Source organism: Mus musculus, chromosome 1, assembly GCF_000001635.26.
Source record: "Mus musculus strain C57BL/6J chromosome 1, GRCm38.p6 C57BL/6J".
NCBI lineage: Eukaryota > Metazoa > Chordata > Mammalia > Rodentia > Muridae > Mus > Mus musculus.
The window spans coordinates 84,974,019-84,984,762 of NC_000067.6; positions in this window are offsets into that span (position 1 = coordinate 84,974,019).

Consider the following 10,744-nt stretch of genomic DNA (forward strand, 5'->3'; position numbering starts at 1 on the left):
CCTCCTGGCTGAAGATGAAGGCCCAAAACAGGATCTTTCCCAGAAGCTGTGTTGCTTTGGCCAGGAAGGTGGTCGGTTGTCTGGAGCTGAAGATGGCGCCGCCTCAGAAGCTCTGTGGCTCTCGCCTGACCCAGAAACTCCTGGCCTCTGTATTCCACACCCTCACCCGTGCAGCGTGCCCTCCGTGGAGTCCCGGAGCCAAGGTGGCTCCCGCTGGAGCCTGAGGCAGAAACCTCTCAGGATGGGCAGACCCCTGTGCTCTCACCAGGAAGGTGGCCGGTTGTCTCTCTCCCAGAGTTCTTATCTCTTCCCAGAAGTCCTTCCTTCTACTTTCTGCCTTTGCTATAGGCCACTAGCTTTTTTTTCTTTTTATTTTTTTAAAAAGAATTATTTATTTTATGTATATGAGTACACTGTCACTGTCTTCAGACACACCAGAAGAGGGCATCAGATCCCATTACAGGTAGTTGTGAGTCACCATGTGGTTGCTGGGAATTGAATTCAGGACTTCTGGAAGAGTAGTCAGTGCTCTTAAACACTGGTCCACCTCTCCAGCTCTAGTTGGTCAGTTTTTTAATAACACAATCAGAAGGTGAGAGAGGGAGTATTTACAAAACACTGAGACAGGAGATACTTAACAATTTCAAAGTCCCACCTGTAACTGGATCTCTGCCAGTTCAGAAATCAGCATTATTATAATACAGAGACAACCTGTATATCTCTGGGTCAACCTGGTCTGCAAAGTGAGTTCGAGAACAGCCAGGGCTTTTTACACAGAAAAATCCTGTCTTGAAAAGCTAAATCAATAAAAAATAAAATAAACAAATAAACAAACAAACAAATAGGTCAGTCTTGAAACCATATACACACAAACAATAAAGACTCAGCAAACTGTATTTAAATGTATTTGAACATATACATTCATATATGTATACATGGACATATACATACGTACATGTATGTGAATGTATTAGTCAGTACTATATTGCTATGAGGAGACACTATGACCATGGCAACTCTTACAAAAGAAAACATTTAATTGGGGCTTGTTTACAGTTTCAAAAAATAGGTTTTCTCCATAGATGGAATAAGCCAATTCAAACCGAATTAAGAGTTGAAAAGGGCAGGTTTACCTTGGCAAGTTCATTGGCCCCAAGGAAGGAGGCCAAGGAAATTGCCATGCAAACAGGAAGACAGAGAAGGGGAAAAGAGAAAGGAGGGAGGGAGAGGGGGAGGGGGGAAGGATAGGGAGAGGTGTGAAATCCTTCATACTCCAAATTTAAGCTTGGATAAGATACAGAGGAAGGAGAGGGAGGAAGTGGTGGTTAAAGTCACTTGTAACTAACCGGGTTCCCCGTAAAACCCACCCTTCCAACATGATGTGGTGTTAATGAGACAGAAAGCATGGGAAGTTGGGCAAATAGTCAGAGAAGTTGGACTGCAAATATCCCTAAGAAATTAAGTCACTCAAGAAAGAAAATGCAACTTACCTAAAAATTCCAGACCTCATATGCATGTTCCATTTACCCTAACTGCAGCCATGTCACTAATGTGTGGGACTTTGCTGACTCTGTTTAGCTTGGGAGCAGACACTGGCTGAAGTCAGACCAAACTTGGAAACTCTTTAAAAGCAAGAAGGAAAAAGTTGACATTTTTATCCTTGTAAGAGAATACTGAGTGAATTCTGGCCATTTAGAAGTTTCAGAAATTCAAACCACAGTTAGAAACCTGAATTATTCTTTTCCTCTGAGAAGGTCAAAGATTATGGCTGGGAATGTCTGCTGGGTAGCTAAGTAATGACATGTACTTACACTGGTGGAGAGAAATTATTTAAAAAATTATTTTTATTATTTAGTGTGTGATTTTGCTGCATGCATATATGCATCATGTGTGTGCAGTAACCCAGGAGACCAGGAGAGGACATTGGATCCCATAGGACTGCAGTTATATATGGTTGTACTGTAGATGCTGGGAATTGAACCTGGGTTCTCTGTAAGAATAGCCAGTGCTCTTAATCACTGAGGTATCTCTCCTGTACCACCAGAGTATTCCTAAGGGATAAGAGGACCATGTGATGACGGGTCTGGCCTTGAGGACATTGGAAAAGACTGAGCCATAAGGCTTCCTGCCTCCAAGTGATAAAAGGCTCTCTGATAAAAGGTTGGAGGATACTATAGAGGGCGCTGCTGAAGGAGAGGGTGGAGGTGGAGTAAGAACCATCTACCAGAGGCAAGCATCCAGAGAGGTGAACTCTGATTGAGTTCTGTAAGAAAGAATGAGTAAGCACCAATTTTCCTACCCAACACACAAACGTGTAGCTCAGACTTTATTTTTTTAAAACCTTACTTTTAAAATGGGTTCTTAAATACTTTAACTCCCCCTTCTAGCCCTCCACCCACCAGAGGTAGTGGAAAAGAAAGGTTATGAGGATACAGGGGAGTTGGACCTGTTTAGAAATAGTTCTTTGGAGCAAATCCCATCTGCGTTGTCAGGAACTCAGCAGTTCAGTTCACAGGAATCAGCAGAGGCTGCTCCATCCACTTGAAAACACTTCACGAATATACTAGCAGTCCAGCTCAGTGGTGTCAGGATAGCAAACACAAGTCCTCACTCAGATGAGACTCACCATGTGAGTCTGTTTTAGCAAAACTCCATGTGAGTCTGTATCAGATGACATCACTATGCCCATCAGCCTGAGTCCGAGGAAGTGACAAGAAGCAGAAGTTTTTTGGTGCATTTCTGTCAATGGAGTCACAACAAACAGAGCTCAGTAACACACTGTCAGATGAGCCAATACATGGGTGTCGTTTAGTAAAGAGTCCTTCATCAAACATCCATTCACGTGCTTGCTTTAGCAAAACATCCTTTCACCCATGTCTGTTTCAGGAAAACATCCTGTGATATAACTGACTTTTCTGAAAAACCGTAAGTCTCCACAAACACTGGCCTTTGCTACGGACAGTCTTTTCTCACCTTCCAACCCTGGAGGGCTCACCAGAGAGGTGAACTCTGACTGAGTTCTGTAAGAAAGAATGAGTAAGCACCAATTTTCCTACCCAACACACAAATGTGTAGCTTAGAATTTTTTTCAAAACCTTACTTTTAAAATGGGTTCTTAAATACTTTAACTCCCTCTTCTAGCCCTCCACCCACCAGAGGTAGTGGAAAAGAAAGGTTATGAGGATACAGGGGAGGTTGCTTGGAGGGGTGCTGCTTTCTGGCTTGCTCCTCTTGGCTTTGCTCAGTCTGTTTTCTCGTAGAACCCAAAACCACCAGACCAGGGATGGCACCACCTACAATGGGCTGGGCTTTTCAGTTTCAATGACTAATTAAGAAAATACCCTACAGACTTACCTGCAGCCTGATCTTATGGAGGCATTTTCTCAAATGAGGTTTTCTTCTCTCTGAAGATTCGAGCTTGTATCAAGTTGACATAAAAATAGCCAGTATATGGGGACTTGCTAGGCGGGATAAATAATGACAAGGAGGCTTCTATAATAGTTTAAAGCTCAGGCCTTTGACTTGGACAGTCTCCTGGCTACTCTAAACTTAACCTAACTAGCCAGTGACCCACCATATGGCTAGCTCTATACCTTTCTCTGCTCCCTCCACGTCCTTCTTGAATCTCCTACCTCTCCCCTTAAATCATTCTCTGCCTGCAAGTTCTGCCCTCCATTTTCTTCTCTGACTATTGGCTGTCAGATCTTTATTGCAACTAATCAGCATCGAGACAATCTATGGTACATTTCTAGATTGCCTCTAGGCATAGAGAGCTGTCTGAACTTCAGCTATCTGAGCAGGTGTGGAAGGACAAGTATTTTCAAATATAAGGCTGGTGATGGGCCATAGAAATGACAAAACCAATATCCTGCCAGCATTTAGTCCTTTGCTTTACAGAATTAACAATGAAAACATAGAGACACACCATTACTCAATGTGAAAAAAATATTATCCCAACAAGCTAGGATAGGTATCAAGATGCTATAATGAAACTAACCTAATATAATGAGAAATAAACCTGCTAGCAAACTTAATACCATCTGCAAGTTAATAATGTAATTATCCTAACATAGCTGACATAGCCATGTAACATGCTCATGAGCTGAGAACACAGATAGACTTGCCTTGCATGCTTAGGGCCCTAGATTTGACTGTAAGCACTACCAAAGCAAGGAAACAAACAAACACCTAGTAGTTCAAGACTTTTTTTGTAGTAAGAAATCAAAAGAAAGTCATAAATCATAAGTTCTGACTGTTATAAAAAGGACATATTTTGGGGAGTGTGGGATATTATCCTATCTCTCATATTTACTAAACTGAGATTCTTCTTCTTCTTTTTTTTTTAAATTTATTCATTTTACAAACTAATATCGCCCTTTCTGTCCTCCCAGGACCCCATCACACAAGTCCTCCCTCCCCCATTTCATTCTTCCTTCTCCTTATCTTTTGAGAAGAGGAAGGTGTAACACCCCACCCCCACCCCACCCCCATATCAAGCCACTGAGTGACTAGGTGGATCCTCTCCCACTGAGGCCAGACAAGGCATTCATTTAGGGGCACAGGATCCACAGGCAGGCAGGCAACAGACTCAAGGACAGCCTTTGTTCCAGTTTTGGTTGACCTTTATGAAGATCAAGCTGTTCATCTACTACATATGTGCAGGGGCCAAAGTCCAGCCTGTGCTTGCTCTTTGGTTGGTGGTCCAGGTTAGTTGACTCTGTTGGTCTTCCTGTGGAGTCCCTGTATTCTTTGGGTTCCTCAATCCTTCTTTTAAGTCTTCTGTAAGCCTCCCTGAGCTCCATCTCACGTTTGGATATGAGTCTCTACATCTCTTTCCATTATCTGCTGTGTGGAGCCTCTCAGAGGACAGTTATACTAGCTTCCTGTCTGCAAGCATAACAAAGTATCATTAATAGTGTGAGGGACTGGTTCTTGCTCATGAGATGGGTCTCATGTTGGGCCAGTTATTGTTGGACATTCCTGCAGTCTCTGCTCCATCTTTGTCCCTGCATATTTTGTAGGCAGGACACATTTTGAGTCGAAGGCTTTTGGGTGGGTGGCTATCCTTATCTCTCCAGTGGGAGTCCTGCCTGGCTATAGGAAGTGACCACTTCAGGATCCATATCCCTCACTGCTAGAAATCTCAGCTAGAGTTGCACCCATTAGACCCTCTGGGGCTGCCCCCTATCCCAGGTCTCTGGCATGTTCTAAAGATTGGCCACTCCCATTTCTGATCTCCTTCTCTCTCCCCTGCTCTCCACATGTATGATCTCCACCTACCAGCCCTCTCCCCTTCCCATCCCCTTTTCCAACCAGTTCCCTCCTTCCATTAATGTCCAATATCTATTTTGTTTCCCCTTCTGAGAAAGATTCAACCATCCTTCCTTGGACCCTCCTTGTTATTTGACTTCTTTGGGTCTGTTGGTTATAGATAGCATGGTTATCCTGTACTCTATGGCTAACATCCACTTATAAGTGAGTACATATTATGCATGTCCTTTTGTGTCTGGGTTACCTCACTTAGGATGATATTTTAAAGTTCTATCCATTTGCGTGAGAAATTCTTGATATTCTTGTTTTTAATGGGTGAGTAGTAGTCCACGTGTAAATGAGCCACATTTTCTGTCTCCATTCTTTAGTTGAGGGAATCTGGGTTGTTTCCAGTTTCTGTTTATTATGAATAAAACTGCTGAGCATAGTTGAGCAAATGTCCTTGTGGGATGGTGGCACATCTTCTGGGTACATGCTCAGGTGTGGTATAGCTGGGTCTTGAGGTAGAACTATTCCCAATTTTCTGAGCAACTGCCAAGTTGACTTCCAGAGTGGTTGTACAAGTTTGTCCTCCCCCAGCAGTGTAGGAGTATTTCTCTTGCTCCACAACCTTGTCAGCATGTGTTGTTCTTTGAGTTTTTGATCTTAGCCATTCTGATAGGTGTAAGGTGGAATCTCAGAGTTGTTTTGATTTGCATTTCCCTGATGACTAAGGATGTTGAACATTTCTTTAGGTGTTTTTCAGCCATTCAAGATTCCTTTGTTGAAAATTCTCTATTTAGCTCTGTACCTCATTTTTTAATTGGGTTATTTGGATTATTGGTATCTAACTTCTTGAGTTCTGCTAAGGATCAACCTCAGCTTGGAGAGGGTTCTGAGGAAGGAGAGTGTTCACCACCAACCAAAAAAATGACTAAAAGTCAAATCATGGGTACAAGCTGATTAGCCTTGTAATCTGCTCAAGATGGCTCCCTAGACAGCTCTCTGTAGATAGCTCTTGGATCTGTAGTATGCTCAAGATAGCTTTCTGCTCAAGACAGCTTTCTGCTTCAGACAGTTTCCTCTGCCTGAGACAGCTCTCTTTTGCTCTCTTGCAGGAAAAAGATTGTAAAAGACCTGTATTTGCTCTCCAAGCAGTTCTCTCTGGGTAGCTGCTAGAAAAAAATTCTAAAAGAACTCTGTTTTCTCTCCAGACAGCTCATCCAGGTTGCTTAGCTCTTGCAGATCAAAGCCCAGTCTTTCATTTGCATATCAATTCAGTCATTTTCTTGAGGTTCTTTTTTGATTATCCCATGAGTCAGCATTTTATGACTGTAGCAACTTGATTCTAATAGAAGAACAGCAAATTCTTAAAAAACAAAATAAAACAAAACATGGCAAATGAATTCAGATATCTGCTTGCTATAAGTAAAGACAATAAGCTAGCTGGGTGGGATCCCCACCACTCCTGGGCTTCAATTAGCTCTGTCCCAGGCTAACCTTGAATTCAGGAATCTGCCTGAGTAGCCCAAACAATAAACTTAGCTGGTGGGATCTTGCCATGAAATCACCACTCTCTAAATCTTGTTATTTCCTTCCTTAATATCTTTCTGACAAATGGCTCACACTGCAGCAGCCTCTGTTTTTTAGGTCCATGAAGCCCCCTTCATGTAATTCATATTGCATCCTTATATTTTGCATAGTTGAGAATATATTGAACTCATGTTGCCAAACTCATTCTATGAGACAGTTTTATTCATATCCTTCACCTGTTTGACTATATTTTCTTGTATTTCTTTATGTTTATTTGCTTCCTCTTTTAATGCTTTTACTTACTTGAATGTATTTTCATGTATTTCCTTAAGGAATTTATTCATGTCTTCTTTAAAGGCTTTTATTAGCTTCATTAGATTGAATTTAAAATCCTCTTCTTGTGCTTCAGTTTCAATAGGATATCCAGGGTTTGTTGTAGAAGGATAGCTGCGCACAACTAACCTCTGTAGGCTGTCCCAGATGGATCAATTGGGATAGTGGGCAACTCTTACTGGAATGGGATTGGTTGGGCAGGGTTCCAAGATCATTAGTTTTGGGGTTCTTGAAGGTTTCCACGGGGAAGTAGGATTCTCTTGGTTTCCCACAAGAGTCCTCTGGCCTGAAGAGTGAGTCCAGAGCTAGACAATGTAGCTCAGGGGACCATGTGCCACCCCCTGAGATTGTTCTTTAGACGTGAAAACGACCAAAAGACTTTGTGTTATTGGAGAGTGAATAGACACAAAGATATCACATTATATCCATCAGGTTGACTACTACCAAAACCAACCAACCAAATAGAAGACAACATGTTGGCAAAGTTTTAGAGAAAATGGAGCATTGGTCCATTGTTAGTAGCATTGTAAAATGTGTGAGAATATAGAAAGAAGCATGGACTTTCCTTTAAAAACTTGAGCCGGGCATGGTGGCACATGCTTTTAATCCCAGCATGTGGGAGGCAGAGGCAGTCGGATTTCTGAGTTCAAGGCCAGCCTGGTCTACAGAGTGAGTTCCAGGACAGCCAGGGCTACACAGAGAAACCCTGTCTTGAAAAAAAAACAAACCAAAACCAAAACCAAAACGAAAACCAAAACCAAAACCAAAACTAAAACCAAAACCAAAACCAAAATTATTGTGCCCCAGTGGAACCATTGTGGTACGCTAGTTAGTTTTTCGGGCTGGTGAGATGGCTTGCCAGGTAAGAGCACCGACTACTCTTCCAAAGGTCCTGAGTTCAAATCCCAGCAACCACATGGTAGCTCACAACCATCCGTAACAAAAATTTGATGCCCTTGTCTGGAGTGTCTGAGGACAGCTACAGTGTCTAAATAAATAAATAAATCTTAGAACTGCCAAAATGATTTAGCAATTTCACTTCTGGACATAGATCCAAAAGAGTCAGAAGCAGAACATTAAAGAAATCTCAGCAAACTCTCCACTGAAGCATTATTCCCCATAGACAAGAGATTTAGTATTCCCTGCAGGCTCATGTACTGGAATACTTGGATGCTAGTTGGTGGGGTATTGTGTAACCCCTGAGATGTGGATCTGACTGAGGGAAATAGTCACTGGGAGAAGGGTGCTGGTTGCAAAAAGCACACCTTTCATCTCAAGAGGAATATCAGATAGTTTAGTCTGGAGCAAAATATGATTGAACAACCTGGGAGCACAGACGTAGGTTACCCCAAAAGCCATGTGGAAACAGTTTCATGATTTCTATGGTAAGAAAATAAAATCATAAATTAAGGCAATTTTCTAATACATTGGCGGGAATGCTGGATAGGTGGCTATAGCAAAGTGGGGGGACCCCTCTATCTGATGATAATCTTACCCTTTGGGTTGGTGGAAGCTAGGGGACTATTAGTATATTCTAAAAGGGTTTTAATCTTATAGTCACGGGCTACTAGGTCAACCACAGAGGTAGGTGATGCGTGGCTCTGAAGAGAGCATAAAATAGTCTAAGATAAGTTTTCCCTAGACTTGAAACATTCCAGCTCTTCATTCCCATGAAGATTCTACCAGTCAGTCACCATTATAGAATCCTTAACACAGGTGCAGCTTTAACTTCAGGTCACAGGACCTTACAGTTTGTAGTTTAATATTACTTCCTGATCCACCGAGATGTAAACAAGTATTTACAGTGATGAGCTGCCCCTGGGCCATGCCCACCCTGCCATGATGCACTGTACCCTCAAACCAAGAGGCAAAGCAAATGTGTGTCCTTTACATTGCTTCTTGTCAGGTGTGTCACCACAGAAACCAGACACTAGGAAGTGAGTCCCTGATGTCATTACTTGACAGGTGGTTTATAGACATTAGGAAGAGCTCTGTGGGAGAAATAGAAAGAGTTGGCCTTGTAGGCTAGAGCAGCCCTAAAGTTCAATGGGCTGTTCTCGTGGGAGATTTAATGTTGAGACTGTCAACCAGGTTCATGAAGTTTCAGAAAGACTCTAACAGGAACTGGGGTAGCGGTCAATTATGTTACAGTTGGCATAGAGTCTGCCTGCATTCTAAAAATTTGAGTGAGACTGAATGTTAAAATATTTACATTTAATTTAAATTTAAAATATTTAAAATATAAAAATAAAATAATTTGTTTAGTGAGGAAAATTTCAAGGCAGTGTATCACCTGGGCTATAGAATGGTTACTGCCTACTGTATTTACCCAGATTTACAGTGAGGGAAGGTGAGAAGACAGGCAAAATGTGTAATTTGGAGAGAAGGACTATAAACTGGTTGAAGTTGTGACACTAATATGAAGTTTGATGAGCAAAGGGCCCCGACGCTTGTTAACGTTGGGGACAGAGCAGGTGTAGGTAAAGTACATGCAATTGTTAAAAGATTAGCAACATTAAAGAGATAACCTCCGACTTTGCACAAGGACAACAGGAAAGGTGCTTTGAGGGCAAGAACCCACTCATGGAAAGCTCCAGAAGATAGCAGTGTAAATTCATTTGCAATGAGAGCGCGTCTAACAATGACAGAGCCTCATGGGAGCCCTGTTGAAAAATGGCTGCTTAACTAAGTAAGTGTCTTTTTAGTTCAGTTATGAAGTCACAGAAAGCCTATGGTAGTTGTTCAAGGGGGACAGGCCGCATCTTGAGCTGACAGCAGCTGGGTACCATCTGCATGGTACTGATGTTGCAAGGTTCAAAATGCCAGAGTGAGGGAGTCATGAAAGCTTGCAACACGGTTCCAGGAGGCCACTGGAGCCAAGCAATGCGTAGCAGGGTGTCGTGAGCGTGCTGTGTCACAAACAGAGGTAAGCGTATTTATGTCTTTCTAAAACATTTTATTGAATAATAACAAATCCACAAGCAGTGGTTTCACTGGCAGTCATCTGTCAGATAGCTCTGCTTTCCTTAATGACCCTGGCCAAGGCAAACAGGCCATTCCAACATAATTACTAACTCTTAGCTGATACATTAAACATAAGTTTATAACTTACTAACAACATAAGTCATATGTAACATATCTCTATCTACCTCTATCCCTATATCTATATATTACAGGCTAGCTACCAAGAGTTAAGGTGGCAAACACTTGACAAGCCAGAGTTGGGAGACAGCTGGGAAGTCATAGGAGTCTGTCGGGTGAGATAACAAAGGACCCTGAGCCCTCTGGACAGGCACTGAAGTCATGGTTGGATTTGACTGCAGGGTCATGGTTGAGCTGTAGAGTTGAGTTCCACTGCAGAGTCTAAAAGGCAAGACTGGGTCCAGATGAATGGATGAGCAATTGCACTGGATGGCAGCGCAAGATGGATCAATAAGAGGATGGTAGATGGCAACTTGAGTAATCTGTGGCAAAGTGGGGACCAGGCTGAATCGAAGGCATTGGGACTTCAGGAATTCTTCACCCATTAGACCCTCGATGCACCTACGGAGTGGTCAGATGATAGGTTGGTGGGGACCATCACCATCACAGTGCCAGGTGTTCTCTTTAAAGGGCATAGATGAGGGAG